Raw genomic sequence first — 14,402 nt, 5'->3', positions numbered from 1 at the left:
GACCTGGACCTCTTTTTCAAGGTTCATTGGTCTTTGTTTAGTTATCTTGGTTAATGTTAAGTTTATGTGACAGTTGTAATAAAGCTTAGCTTTATATTTAGGACTATCAACATAATATCAATGATTAGTATAGAAGGCGAGACATTTCAGCGTGTGCACTCTTGTTTTTACAGTGTCCCGCGTTGTATTATGGTATTGCCATTTGTACCAGATATCCATTGAACAAGTCTTATGCAAGATATGTTCAGAAAGCTGAGATGCTACCATATCAGGTAAATATTGTGTGTCTTATTTTAACTATGTTTGAGGATGACATTTTACTTGGAAATAAGCCCTACCTGAACATTAACATTTCACAATCAATTTAAATGCACTTTACTTGGCTGTGAAACATGTAAAATGAAAACATTGATAATATAACTGCCTTTTCTACTGTGTACACCCAAAACCTCCAATGAAAATAATCAGATATGCATGTACTGTTCAAGACTCTCCTTAGCCAATTAATGTTTCAAACTTAGTCACAGTGCTGACATCAATAAAATTGTCCTCAATATCTAGAATTCTTTAAAAAGTTCAATACCTAAATATTAAAAAAAATATATAGATACAAATAATAAATAATTGTACATTCATTATTTAATATGAAAAAAAAAATGTATAGGTACATAAAAATTGTACATTAATTATTTGAATATTAATATAACTTTCAATGTATAAATTTATCAAAGGGAAATATCAATGATCAAGATCACATAGATTTTTTACTCTCGTAAACACTTCATATTATTATGATATAAATATAAAAGCTAGTAATATCCTGACAGAAATTGATATTTTCTCAAGTTTGTAGATGATTTAGTTTCCAACTAATACAGTTGTATGTATATATATGGATGAGTGACTTATCTAATATCCTATCTCCTGTATTGTAATATACAAAAGATTAATCACTTCTTCGCTAGATACATTTCTTTGACCTATCATATTGGATTCTGGTCATCATAAAATCTTATATGATACATCTACGTAATTGTATATTCTGTAACAAGGTTTTACTTATTTATGATAATACTATTGGAAGCTTCAATTGACAATTTGAAATCGGTCAGTTAAAGGAGGAAGGATGGTTGACCGAGAATTAACTCAGATGTGTACCATAGGAGAAATATCAATTCAAAGGTCCAATCTTTTAGGAAACAGCTGTTTGAGTGTCTTTTTTATTGGTGTCTAATGTCGGTTAAAATCATATCGTGATTGATGTATTATAATCTCTTAATCATGAATTCACAAGATTTCTACAAATTTTGTAATATGTGTGCTGTACGCATTTTAACACAAAATTTACTTGAAAGCAGATCTTTGAATGTCTTTTCTCTTAAATGTACTCTCAACTTGTCTTACTTTGGGTTGAAATGGAGCTTGGAGGAAATGAAACTGTTATATTGTTGCTGATTATAATGAGTGGCTATTCGCCCAGTGTAAATTAAATGCATAGTCAAGAGGAAAACATGTTAAAATGATATGAATATGATTATTTTTTTTAAATAGTACATTGACCTTATGATTTTTTTCTTTCAGTGTTGGGTTACTGTGTCATTGACATTTACTCCACATTATCTTTTATTTATACCTAACTGCCTTATTTGTATCCTTCAATTTAACTCCCATTAACAATCAAGATATTATTCTTTGAACTATAGTAGGAGCTAAATATGTCACAGGATAACATAATAAGAAACTGATAGTATATTGACATTTCAAAAGAAATGAAGCTACTTACATAAAAAAGAACTAGGTCATAATGCTATTATATTTTTTTTTCTTTTAGAATGGTAGATTTCTATTTATTTTTTATAAAGAATTCACAGCAGGAGTAAACACCTTTATAGCTTTCAGTAATATCTATATTATTGTCAAATGAAGCAAATAATTGCCCCAAAAACATCATCATTTTTAACTGGATTTTTGTGACAAAAATGTCGGTTATTGATTTGGGGATGTACGGCCGGCGGGTGGGCGGGCGGCAATCAAATGTTGTCCGTGCATTAACTGATGAACCGTTCAACCAAAGCTTTTAAAATTTTAATATGTTATTACTGACAACTATACGAAGGTCAAGTTTAATAATAACGATTTTTACTTTTACCGTTCAGGAGTTATGGTTCTTGAAAGATTGAAAAATGGAGTTTCCAGTCGTGTCCGTGCATTTACGCATGAACTGTTCTACCAAAGCTTCCCAAATTTTAATATGTTGTTACTAATGACAGAATGGAGGTCAAGTTCAATAATGATGAATTTGACTTTTACCGTTCCGGAGTTATGGTTCTTGAAAGATTGAAAAATGGAGTTTCCAGTCGTGTCTGTGCATTTATGCATGAACTGTTCTACCAAAGCTTTTGAAATTTTAATATGTTGTTACTGATGACAAAATAGAGGTCAAGTTCAATAATGACGATTTTGACTTTTACCGTTCAGGAGTTATGGTTCTTGAAAGATCGTAAAATGCCGTTTCTATTCACGTTGTTGCATTTACTCATGAACCATTCAATCTAAGCTTTTCAAATTTTAATATGTTGATACTGATGACAAAATGGAGGTCAAATTTGATATTGACGACTTTCACTTTCACCATTCATCAGTAATGGTTTTTGTGATATTGCCAGGACACAAATAAATGTTAATAAATCCGGTTTGCTGTCGTTGTGACAGCCTCTTGTTAAACATTTTTTTCCTGGCAGTGTAGTTTATAAGTGTTACAGTATTGGCCAGGTACTAAAACAAATAGGACAAATGGTTATTCATACCACGGATGCATTATCTAACAATATTTTCATGGTCTTACTAATTCAAACAGAAGTTTTGCATATTGCCTCTCCACCAAAAACAGTATTTAGTAGTAAGAGTAAAGACAGGTCAGCTAAGAGTTATAATAATGTGTCCTGGCATGTCTTGCTGTGGAGGTTACATGATGAACTACCTTGTTAAAATATGGCTCAGTGTGTGTTGGTCTATTTATGATTTGTTGTTGAAGACCATAGCTATGATCTTTTAAAAGATTTATCATTTGCTGTGGTATTGAGGTCTACAGCTATCATCTCCCTAAAGCTGTATGAGGTATTGAGGTCCACAGCTATCATCTCTTCAAAGCCTTATGATGTATTGAGGTCCACAGCTATCATCTCCCTAAAGCTGTATGAGGTATCGAGGTCCACAACTATGATCTCTTCAAAGTCTTATGAGGTATTGAGGTCCACAGCTATCATCTCTTCAAAGCCTTATGATGTATTAAGGTCCACAGCTATCATCTCTTCAAAGCCTTATGATGTATTAAGGTCCACAGCTATCATCTCTTCAAAGCCTTATGATGTATTAAGGTCCACAGCTATCATCTCCCTAAAGCCTTATGAGGTATTGAGGTCCACAGCTATCGTCTCCCGAAAGGTGTATGAGGTATTGAGGTCCACAACTATGATCTCTTCAAAGTCTTATGATGTATTAAGGTCCACAGCTATCATCTCCCAAAAGCTTTATGAGCTTTAGACCCAGATAACCCTTTTCAAAGAACAAGGCAAGCAATGTTGTTAAAACTCTTGTTGGATTTTCTTATTTATAATAGTAACATATTAATAACAGTTAAACATTTGTTAAATTTTATCAACTATATCTTACTACAGTAACAGACTGGCTAAATTTGAATTGTTTTAGTATTATATAGAATGAAACATAGTTTTAATTTAAATTTCAAATTTCTGCAGAATGTTTGAAATAAGCATTTCCTGAAATTGCATTAATAAATCTTGGATATTTTTTGTCCATTTATCAACAAATGCAATATAATTAATACATGCAGCAATATCAGAATTTACAGTTTTTTGTTTGATTCATCAAATAAATTTAACATCTGATTACACCTGGCTAAATAGGGGGTGGGTGAGTTCAATCAAAAATGAATTACTGCCGTGATATATTTATTGTTCAAATTACAATTTATGATAAGTTCCTGTGAGGAAGCTCATGAATAATAGATCTATCTTCAGTAACATTGATTAAAATTTTGAAATTTTGAAATTATATTAGAAATTTCCTGACATGCAAACCATCTTGTGATGCCTAAATGAATTAACATGATCTAAATAGTTTTTCATCGCATATGGGATTTGTCTTTGAATTATTTCTGACTATGTCTACACAATTGTATATTTTCATGATACATATGGGAAAAAGTTATTCAGAATAAGTTAGCATTTTTTTACCTTAGATTTCCAATTTCAAAGTTGAATAAACTCTCTAGAGTGACTATCAGAAGCCAGGTTAACTCCCTCTGAGAAAGAAAAAAAATATCCTTTTTGTACCAGTATATAATTCAAAAGATATTTTCCTGGATATTTTAAAGGGTTTGCTAAGTCTGCATACAACTTATAGAAAATTTGGACTTTGTTTAACATTTAGTTCATTGTTAACCTAAGGTTTTACCAATGAAATCCACAAAACTTGATACCCATATATGATAATCCACAGTAGATATATAAAACTCCTCCCATTGAGGCTTTGCAGGTAAAGATTTTTTAAACCTAAAATGAATGTCACAGAAGGTGAGACATAGGGATGCTGACCTTGACCTCATCTCATGTGTTTGTAATCAATGCAATGTAAAGTATTTGTAACTAAGGCATTTTCTCTTAGGTCAATACTATTTAATTTGATTTTTAACATATTTTATTCATTAAGATATGGAAAGGATTGAGCAACAGGCACAGCCTATAAAAGCTCTCTCCATAATACATGTACAAGGTATAATTCAATTACAACAACTGTATTTAAAATAACGCAATATAGTGGAACATGCATGCTACTTGTGAGTACACACGAGCAAATATATGTTAACAGTGTTACTTACTAAAATATAAAGTATATTTAAATATATAGGCAATTAATCATCAGTTATTTAAAGTACCTTAAACATGAAAATATCCTTTATATTATAAGTCATTAGAAATATATATATGGTTTTAAATAGACACTAAGCTTGCTTAGTGGAATAAATGAATTAATGTTGGAGTGTAGAAAAAAATAAAAAATAAAACTAGATGAAACAAAAATTTAAAAAAAAAAGTAAGTTTCAAACGAAACATTGAGTGTCACTGATAAATTTCTGAACAGATTTAAAAATAGCAATATTCATATCATATGATAATAATCTGTTTCCAAAAAGTAGTAATTCAATATAAATGTCAACATTATTAACAATGGAGTAGATGGAATCAAGAAGGATCTGTCTTACATCATAATACTTAGGGCAAATAAAAAAGAAATGTTGCATGGTTATCCTCAACAGGATGGTTACAGTTTGTGCAAAAAGTGTTCTCGGATAAGAACTGATTAAACAAATGAGATTTAAGGTTGCTAGCATTATTTCTGAGTTGACAATGACTTATATTAAGTTTCCATTCCCATAGTTGAAAGGTTTAAATATATCATCAGTTCTATAAAACTTATCCAGTCCACTTCTAAATATACCCAAACTTGGTGATTTTTGAAAGCTCAAAGGAAGACTATTCCAAAGTCTTATAGTGGAAGGAATGAAACTATTAAAATAGGAGCTAGTTCTAGCAAGAGGCGGGTGAAAAGTGTTAATTTCATTTCTCATAGTATAAGGGGTTTGTCTGGGAAGATATGGCTGGACTAACTCATATAAGTATGCAGGTGTCATCCCATTTATATTTTGAAGAATAGTATAAGCTTATGTTTATTACGTCTATTCTCCAGAGTTTTTAAACATAATTCAATATAAAGTTTTTGTTAGGAGGAATTACCTCGTAATCCTGTAATAATTCTAGCAGCTTCTATCTGAATACTTTCAAGAAGCTCGGTCTCATGCTGGGAGCAATTGCCCCAAATAACATCACCATATTCTAATATAGGTCTAATAAAAGCATAATAAATACATATAAGTGAACTCCTATCTAATAAGTGTTTAACTTGACGAAGCACAGAAGACGAGAGCATGCTTTTTTATAAATAATATCAATATGTGTGTGCCATGAAGCTGATGACTCAAATGTTATCCCAAGATGACAGTGAATATTATGGTGTAGGAAATGATTTTAAGGTGAACATGTCAGTCTGGCAGGGTTCATCTGACCTTAACTTCATTTTGATAGTTCATTGTTCAGTGTTAAATTATCAGGTCTGGTTTTTCAAATATCAATAACAATAGATTGACAATAGCTGGTGTATGGAATAATCAATTTTATTTTCACGGTTCGTTGGTTAATTTTAAGGGTCTGTGAGGTTAGCTTTGTATGTTAGATACTCATAGGCGGATCCAGGGGGGGCCCTGGGGGGCCCGGCCCCCCCCCCCCCCCCCCTTTTCGTGGGAAAAATTTGGTTGATTATATAGGGAATCACTGAAGCATGACTGGAGCCCCCCCCCCCCCCCCTTAGGTCAGTCAGCGGTCCCCCCCTTAGGGAAAGTTCTGGATCCGCCACTGATACTATAAGCAATAGCCCATCTATATTTGTGAATGATAATGTAAGGTGGTCATGTCCTTTCTGTAAGAGTCTACATGATCTTAATGAGACAAATAACCAGATTTGTACTAACATGAGCAACACGACAGGTGCTACATGTGGAGCAGAATCTGCCAAATTTTTCCAAAGCACCTATAATCACTGACAGTTTTTGGTTGGATGTGTTGCTTGGTCCTCAGTTTTCTTTGTTGTGTTTTGTGTACTGTTGTTTGTCTGTTTACGTTTTTAGCCATTGTGTTGTCAATTTATATTCAACTTATGAGTTCGATTGTCCCTTTGATATCTTTGCCCTCTCTTTTAACTAATTTTCAAACAAAGTTTTCCTTGCTATTTACAGAAATTATAAGCAATAGGTAAACTATATTTGATGTATGAAATTAAAGAAAAGTGTCCGTCTGCAAGGATCATCTTCCCTTTACCTCATCTTTTCATATTATTGATATTGATAAGTTTATGTAATACTTGTAGTAGAACCTTTATTCTAAAGTCTTGGACTTATTATAAAAGCAGGCAAGATATTTCATCCTGTGACCTCTTGCATAAAATATACAGTGAACAATTACAGGTGACAAATACTTATGTAGGTTTTTGTAATTGGAAATCACTTTTGATTTGTATGTATAATATGTTTCTGTATTTGTGTGCAGATATCATCAGACAAAAGATTTGTATTATGAATATATAATATCTCTCAGTCTATAGTAGATTCTATTATTAGTTAAAATAATTTATTTCCGTCTGGGTTGTACATATCATATTTTTATTAAATGTTCCTATAATTGTTTGTCACTATTAGTAATCCTTAAAAAATAGTCAGGAAATTATGACTCAATGTTTAAAATTGCTCTAAGGCTGATAAGAAAGTATCTAGAATGATATGATACTAATATTTGAAGAAACACCCCAAAAAAGATAATTACATTTAATCAATTGATTGAGGAATAGCATTGATGATGAGGAGAAAATGCAGGAAATGATTCCATAAAAAAGGTAATATCTATGATCTTTTGTAATAAAAATCAAGTAAGAATTAAAATTAATTAAAACTACTATAAATTACCAAACATTCAATAAAGATATCAAAGTTTTTCACAAGGTATTATGAATGTCAACTGTTTTATTACATATCATTTCTATGAAGCAACAGCTGCCCGAGATTTTTCTCCTGGGTTTTACTTCATATTTATATTTTCTCCAATGATAAAGTGTAACATGTGCTAATAAGATGTTTTCAAATTAGCATACATATATTGGTTCAATTAGACAATCTTGTATCTAATGTCAAAATGAGAAATAAGCAAATACTTATGATATATTGAGAAAAGATTGTATCAGAATTGTATAGGTTACTATCTGTTTTAGCAATCGACTGTAGATTGCAGTGAAGACGTTCCTCTGTGATACACTTATACAATTACACTTCTGTGTTTAGTAGGAAATAGAATGAATTCTGTGTTGATTTGTTTCTACGCTGGGACATTGTGGTGACATAATACAATCGGAGAATCTTCTGTCTCGTTTTCTAAGTTAAGAATTGGTTTGACTTACGAGTAGTAAGAGGATTACAATAAAAGTGACTATCAATAGTATTGATCTGATAGAGCTAAATGTCTACAAGACGTTCCTCATGTAGTGTATTACGATATTTCTTGGCGAGGAGAATGTTTTTAGTGTAAGAACAGAATTATTTTTTAGGTCAGTGGTCCCATCTGCTGTCAAAAGGAATCAAGGACTATTGATAGTTGGAATCATGGATCAGACCAATCATTAATCGGTGGGTTTTTAGTTAATGATCTCCTGTCACTGACGTTGATAAGCTTTGATTACAATACCTGAAGGATTAATACAATAAACATTCAATTGATCTGATTTCCTGAAAGGGTGAAAGGTAAGTCACTTTTCAAATAGTTTCTATTCAATATTAAAAAAAAGGAATTTTTATTTAATGATTATTTATCAAATATTTGCTCATGTTATTTTTTTAAATGAATGACATAAAATCGATGTGTTTAATTGTGGCTGAAGAGGAATGTGTGTAGGAAAAATGTGCAAATAATGTCATCTATTTAGGTTTATTAATGGGATCAATCTTTATATCCTTTTCATTAAATAATTTTTTGTTCAGTTTTAATTGAAAAAAAAAAAAAATTTCTTATACTGATTATTTATCTTGTAATGTATGAAAATGAAAATTAATTTAAGTCTAATCTTGAATCAAGGAGAAATTTGTCCAGAGCAAATGTTGTTAAGTGTATGACAGAAAAAAAAAGTTTTTTAACCTGAAATATATTGAAAAACACAATTTTTAAGACTGACAATTTGGAATTATTGATTCGAACATAAGAAATCGAAGCATTCTTAAAGAATAGAATACATTCAAATATTTTTAATCAATTTCATTCAAATAATTTTAAGTCTGTGAAACCATTAAGCAGTATGCTGTGATTTATGGTTTTGAAAATTAAATTATATCCTCTTAAGTTTTACCATAAAACAATGGAGAGTGGGAAAGAAAATAAATGTTGTATTGAATTTTGAATTAAAACAACAAGTCTGTTTATTGTTCTGGGTAAGTGATCTATCAATATTGGCAGAAAATAGCTTTTCTTAAGTGAACAAAGCAAATCACATTTCTAATCAAACATTAGTTGTTATCAAGCAGCCATATTACCTTGCACTGGCTAGCATAGCACTTTGATACTTCAAGAGGAAGATATTACTTGTTAAATCAAAACGTATAGTGATTAGTATTTGGTTTTGAAATATTAGATAATGCTAGATGTTTCCCAGATTTTATCAACATGATGTATATTTTACAGTTTTAGAAGAAAAACAGAGTTAATCAATGAATTAAAGATTTGATTTACATTAAAGGTTGTTTTCATTAGCTCATCGTCGTCCTGATTATGCATGAAATATTTGCCACTGGACGTTAAGCAAAAAACAATCAATCAATCATTAGCTCATCTTGTATCTTGGATAGAAAAGGTGTCTTATTTTTTTAATTCATATTTTTCTATTGTTAATATTCCCACACAAAAAATATGAAAATAAGGAGATGTGTGTTCAAATGAAGTGTATGCAAGCAGTTATAACAATTTACATATGTAGTATATTATTCATAAGAATATAGAAATTAAGGTTAAATTTATTGTATAGAGCAAACATGAGGTGAAAGGTCAAAGTATCTTGCAAACTGTGAAAAACCATGAGGTCAATTCCAAGTGATACATGTTAATTGAACTATTTATTATAGAAATTAGCATTTAGTTTAGAATTGGTTACTAAATATCTTGCAATGTCAGTTAGATCAATAAGGGCCCTTTTTTACTATTGCAATTGTACCAGCTCTGCTCTCATTAAGTAAATTTTTTTTTATCGTCAAAAGGGGTAATTTTGGAGCTTGAGTTTTATTTTTGAAAGCATTTTTTTCCATTTTATTATTAAAAAATGTCATTTGGTTATTTCTTTATATAGCTTGATATAGAATGAAATAGCTGAAGCCTCAATTTATAAGCATTTTTTTTTCATTACATCATAAGTTTAAGGATACTTAATGTTGTTAATTTTTCGCCATTTGTACAGTTCATTGACTCCGAGTCTCAGTTAAGCTTTGATTGAACAATGTCCGTTGAATGTATCGTTTCACAGAAATTGTCATGATAGAGACATTGTATCTAGACATTTACTTTAGATTGAACAATTTCTCTTTTCTCTGTCAATGGCATCATTTATAAGAACGATGATTTTGGATTATGTTGTTCCGTGAACCAAGAAAGTAATTACAGTATCTTCTGTAAGAGGAATGCCTTGAAGCGCTGGTGATCTGCTATTTCAATCGTTCATCGATTCAATCTTATCTACAGAATATTTTAGTTTGGCTTTCAGTTTGGATCTTTACATATTTTTTTTAACAGAGTGCATAATTTTGTTGAAGCTTTTAATGATTTTATTTGTCTTTATCACATTGAGATTTGAAGTCATCATTTTTTACTAAATAATAGGTTCTTCAACCCAGCTTGCTTCTCATATTATTTTCTTCAAACTTTTAAAGACAGACAATTTTTATTAATGATTCTTATATTATTCCAACATTATTTGCCTTTATAAAAATATAGTATATGCCAATACATATAATTAACATCACCAGGAGCTGTAAATTATGTGTTAAGGCATATACTATATTTTTATGCTTTCACATTTTCCCCACTGATACACATAATTAATATGTTTTTTACTAACGAAAGCTCTTTTTCAGGGCTAATGTGTTTAGAGACCTCTTATGTCAGTACACATTTCCTACATTTCCTATCTGATTGTTTGCTTTTATACCTGAAAACATGGTCACCTTTCTTCAAACCAATATAATTGATAAAATTTCTTTCCTAAAACACTTTTAGATAGACAAGTGAAATTTTTAAGGAGTGTAAGCACTGAATGTAATTTCCTAGTGATATTGATGATTTGTTCTTGTCCTTACAGTTTATTTGAACTAATTTCTGGACAAAAAAAATAAGCTATAGATATTACAAATCCACATTATCGAAAAAATAGATATCTTTTCTGTAATTTTTAGAATGCTTGCAGTTCAGGTGGTTTTTTTTTGTGTTTCATTTTTTTTTTGGGGGAGGGGGGCGTAGTGTTTTATTATTATCAAATTATGAATATATTAATACTTATAAGATTTATCTTGTAACTTCATACTGATGTAAACATAACATCATGAATCACAAAACAAATTTATGCAATAATACAATGTAAACTGTACTGGTAGACAGTGCATGCAAGAGGTAAAAGTACTTTAATCCAATCATGTATCAAAGGTAAAATGATCAAACGATTGCCTTTTAATTTTGGATTCAAGATTTCCCAAAACATAAATTTACAGGGTTCGTCCTGGATCAGCCCCTGACACACCCCTTTTTAAAATATATTAAATGCAACAATATCAAATGCCATATAAACCATTTCATCTGCGTAATTTATTTATAATTATAATACAAAATAATCCCCTCTACCCTTTAAGCTGCAGATGACTGCATTATTACGCATGTTACAGTAAATACAAAAAATCATTGTTCATACTGCAGTGATCTACCATTTATTATACAGAGAAAATATGTTTAAAAATAGCAACCACAACAACATCATTTTCTTGTGGTTAATCATAAAGAAAATTGACAAGAAAAAATGCCTTGGTACACATCTGTCATCATAAGCTGTTTCCATACAGTTATGTACAGGTACTGGAGTTCATTCATTATACACAGTGGTATCCTTTGCTCTGTTTTAAATAAATAATCAACATGCACAATATTACATAATTCAATCACAGATTCCCAACATCTGAAGGGATACACCTGGGACAGGTGGCATTTTGTTTTCCAGTTTGGTACACACATGAATATTCTTACTTCCCGTAGCTGGCTTAGGTTTGCTGAATGTTGCATATGTAAATTTTATCAGATGGGTTTCAAATTAAGAATTCATTATGTTAGCAATATGGTTAATGTTTGATCTGTCATCTTTTTTTAAATGAAAATATGGCTATATCAAATGTTGCTGGTGTGGGGATAACTGTTATTGGGACAGCTACCCTTACAAAACAAGCAATACTTGGCTGTTTAGTGGCAGATCCTGAAATTTTAATAAGGAGGGGGCACACTGATTCCTTAGAGGAGGCTGGCTCCTGTCATGATTCATTGATTCCCTATACAATCAACCAAATTTTCCTAAATATCGCGGGGGGGGGGGGGGGGGGGGGGGAGGCACTGTGCCCCTGGGATACACCTATGCTGTTTTATATAAATGTCTGTACTTTTCTGTAGTATTCCCAAACTAAGGTCAATACATTCTTAAATTTTGTTGTTAATTTATAATTTGCCTCACTACCCACAACTTTCCTTGTGAAAAGCTTATGTTTGCTTATCAATGTCAACTTGACATTTGATTGTAAATCTATGAAATTCATGTACGTGTACCTTCATATTGAAGAGTTTTTATATTAGTGCTATACAGTGATTGTGTCTGTTGGTGGACTCTGTCAGTCTGTTATTTTATTTTTGTTTTTAGTTTGTTTATTTCCTCATTCATTCATCTGTACATCAGAAATGCTTCAACTCCCCTTAAAACGATGATATGAATTTTCGATCGACACAGTTTTTCTAGTAAACCTCCTTCTGCATTGCTTTTACTTGTTCAACTCCATTGGTTGTTCGTCCAATTGTGTAATAATTGTGAATATATCTTGATGTATTTTTTTCTTTACAGTGAATAATAATTATATTATTTGATTATCTAAGTCTCTGGACAGTTTCTTATGTATGTTTATTTACATTTGATGTTCATTTTAGTATATGCAGTTTGGCTGAGAATTGTGATGGATAAAGGTTCTTATTATATAAACTTTAGTTTACATCTTAGTTATTTCTTTTGACTGCAGATAAATCAGTCAAGTCTCTCAGTATGGTAAAATATGATTGATTTATAATTGATTGTTTGCTACTGAAAATACAGGGTAAAATACAGACCCTCCAAATGAGGCTAAAAAATTGCAATAATAAGAAGGGGTATTCTTATATCTGATATATATATCTGTATGCAGATTTTTCTGAAATTTCAATAATTAAATTCATATTTTTTACCATGCTTTAAAAATCGCAAACTAAATGCACACATTCATTTCTGAATTTACATTATAAGATCTTGAAAGTTGAGGGAATGTGAAACTTATCCAACAAGTAACCTAATTTCAAATGTGATTATTATTATTATATGTGGATAAATGTGACTTTTGGGGTTTCAAGAGTTCTTTTATCTGACTGTGAAAAAAGTGGCTTCTTAAAGTTGGCCCTGATAGCAATTGAAGTAAAAGTTTGGTCCTTGTTGACTCTTGTAGTTAACAGTTGGGCCTTGTAGCCATGGAGGTAATAGTTGGCCCAGGTTGCCCGACAGAGTCAATAGTTGGGCCTTATAGTCATGGAGGTAATAGTTGGCCCTGGTTGCCCTTCATTGTTTGGACTTGTATCCATGAAGGTAGACAGTTGCCCTCATAGCAAAGGATAGAAAACTTGATACTGCTTGCTATAGAAGAAATAGTTAGTTGTTAAGGCCTTGAAGAATAGTTGACCCTTGTAATTGATTGCTAAAATAGTTGGTCGTCGAGTAGCCATGGGGAATAGTGAGAGCTATATAATGAATAGAGGACTCTGATTATCATTTACAGTAATATACAGATATAACATATGGTTCAATCCACAAGAATGTAAATAATACAATTATTTTGAAGAGAATGTTGACTTCAATGAAGGAAATATTGGGCATTATAATGTTAATGAGGCGTCAACTGGACAATACTAAAACCAAGACAACAAAACATCACTTGAAAATAAAAATATCAAATACTCAAGAAAATTTCTTTCCACCATTTCAAAACAAGTGTCTCTACTACCATGTTATGTTAAGTTTTGTCTTATTTTTTTCTTTCTTGCCTAATCGAGAAAAATTTGTAACATAAGTTGGTTGCTGATGTACGCAGAACAAGTACAGTGTAACCTGTGTTATCCGACACACTGTGGAACCAGAATAAAATGTCAGATTAAGCAGGCTGTCGGAATACTCAGCTGTCAGATTAGGCAGGTAATACACTGTATTGTTTTGCAACAAAAAATTGCTTTGAAGATCTGTTTTATACTACTATTATCAGCTTTTTAAATTGCAGAAACTGTTGTAGCCTAGTAAAATATTGTAATAAGGTATTGTCCCTTGAATATTATATTACTGTGAAATATTGGCCTGCATTTATTTCCATTTGAATATGATTTCCACAGCTATGAACAACTATATCATATTTTATATTAATCCTGGTT

The 14,402-nt window shown here is 31.2% G+C and overlaps 1 long non-coding RNA gene across 1 annotated transcript in view; it reads left to right on the top strand.

Annotated features, from left to right (window-relative positions):
• The first annotated feature begins 8,283 nt into the window (after positions 1-8,283).
• LOC139492090 (uncharacterized) overlaps positions 8,284-14,402 on the top strand; it is a 53,020-nt gene continuing 46,901 nt past the window's right edge. The window contains exon 1 of the long non-coding RNA XR_011656706.1: positions 8,284-8,422. This is a non-coding gene — a long non-coding RNA (uncharacterized lncRNA). The remainder of the gene's footprint in view (positions 8,423-14,402) is intronic.

This window comes from Mytilus edulis, chromosome 10, assembly GCF_963676685.1.
Source record: "Mytilus edulis chromosome 10, xbMytEdul2.2, whole genome shotgun sequence".
In the NCBI taxonomy this organism is placed as follows: Eukaryota; Metazoa; Mollusca; class Bivalvia; order Mytilida; family Mytilidae; genus Mytilus; species Mytilus edulis.
The sequence above is the reverse complement of the archived record's forward strand: the minus strand, read 5'-3'. Positions and strand labels throughout refer to the sequence as shown.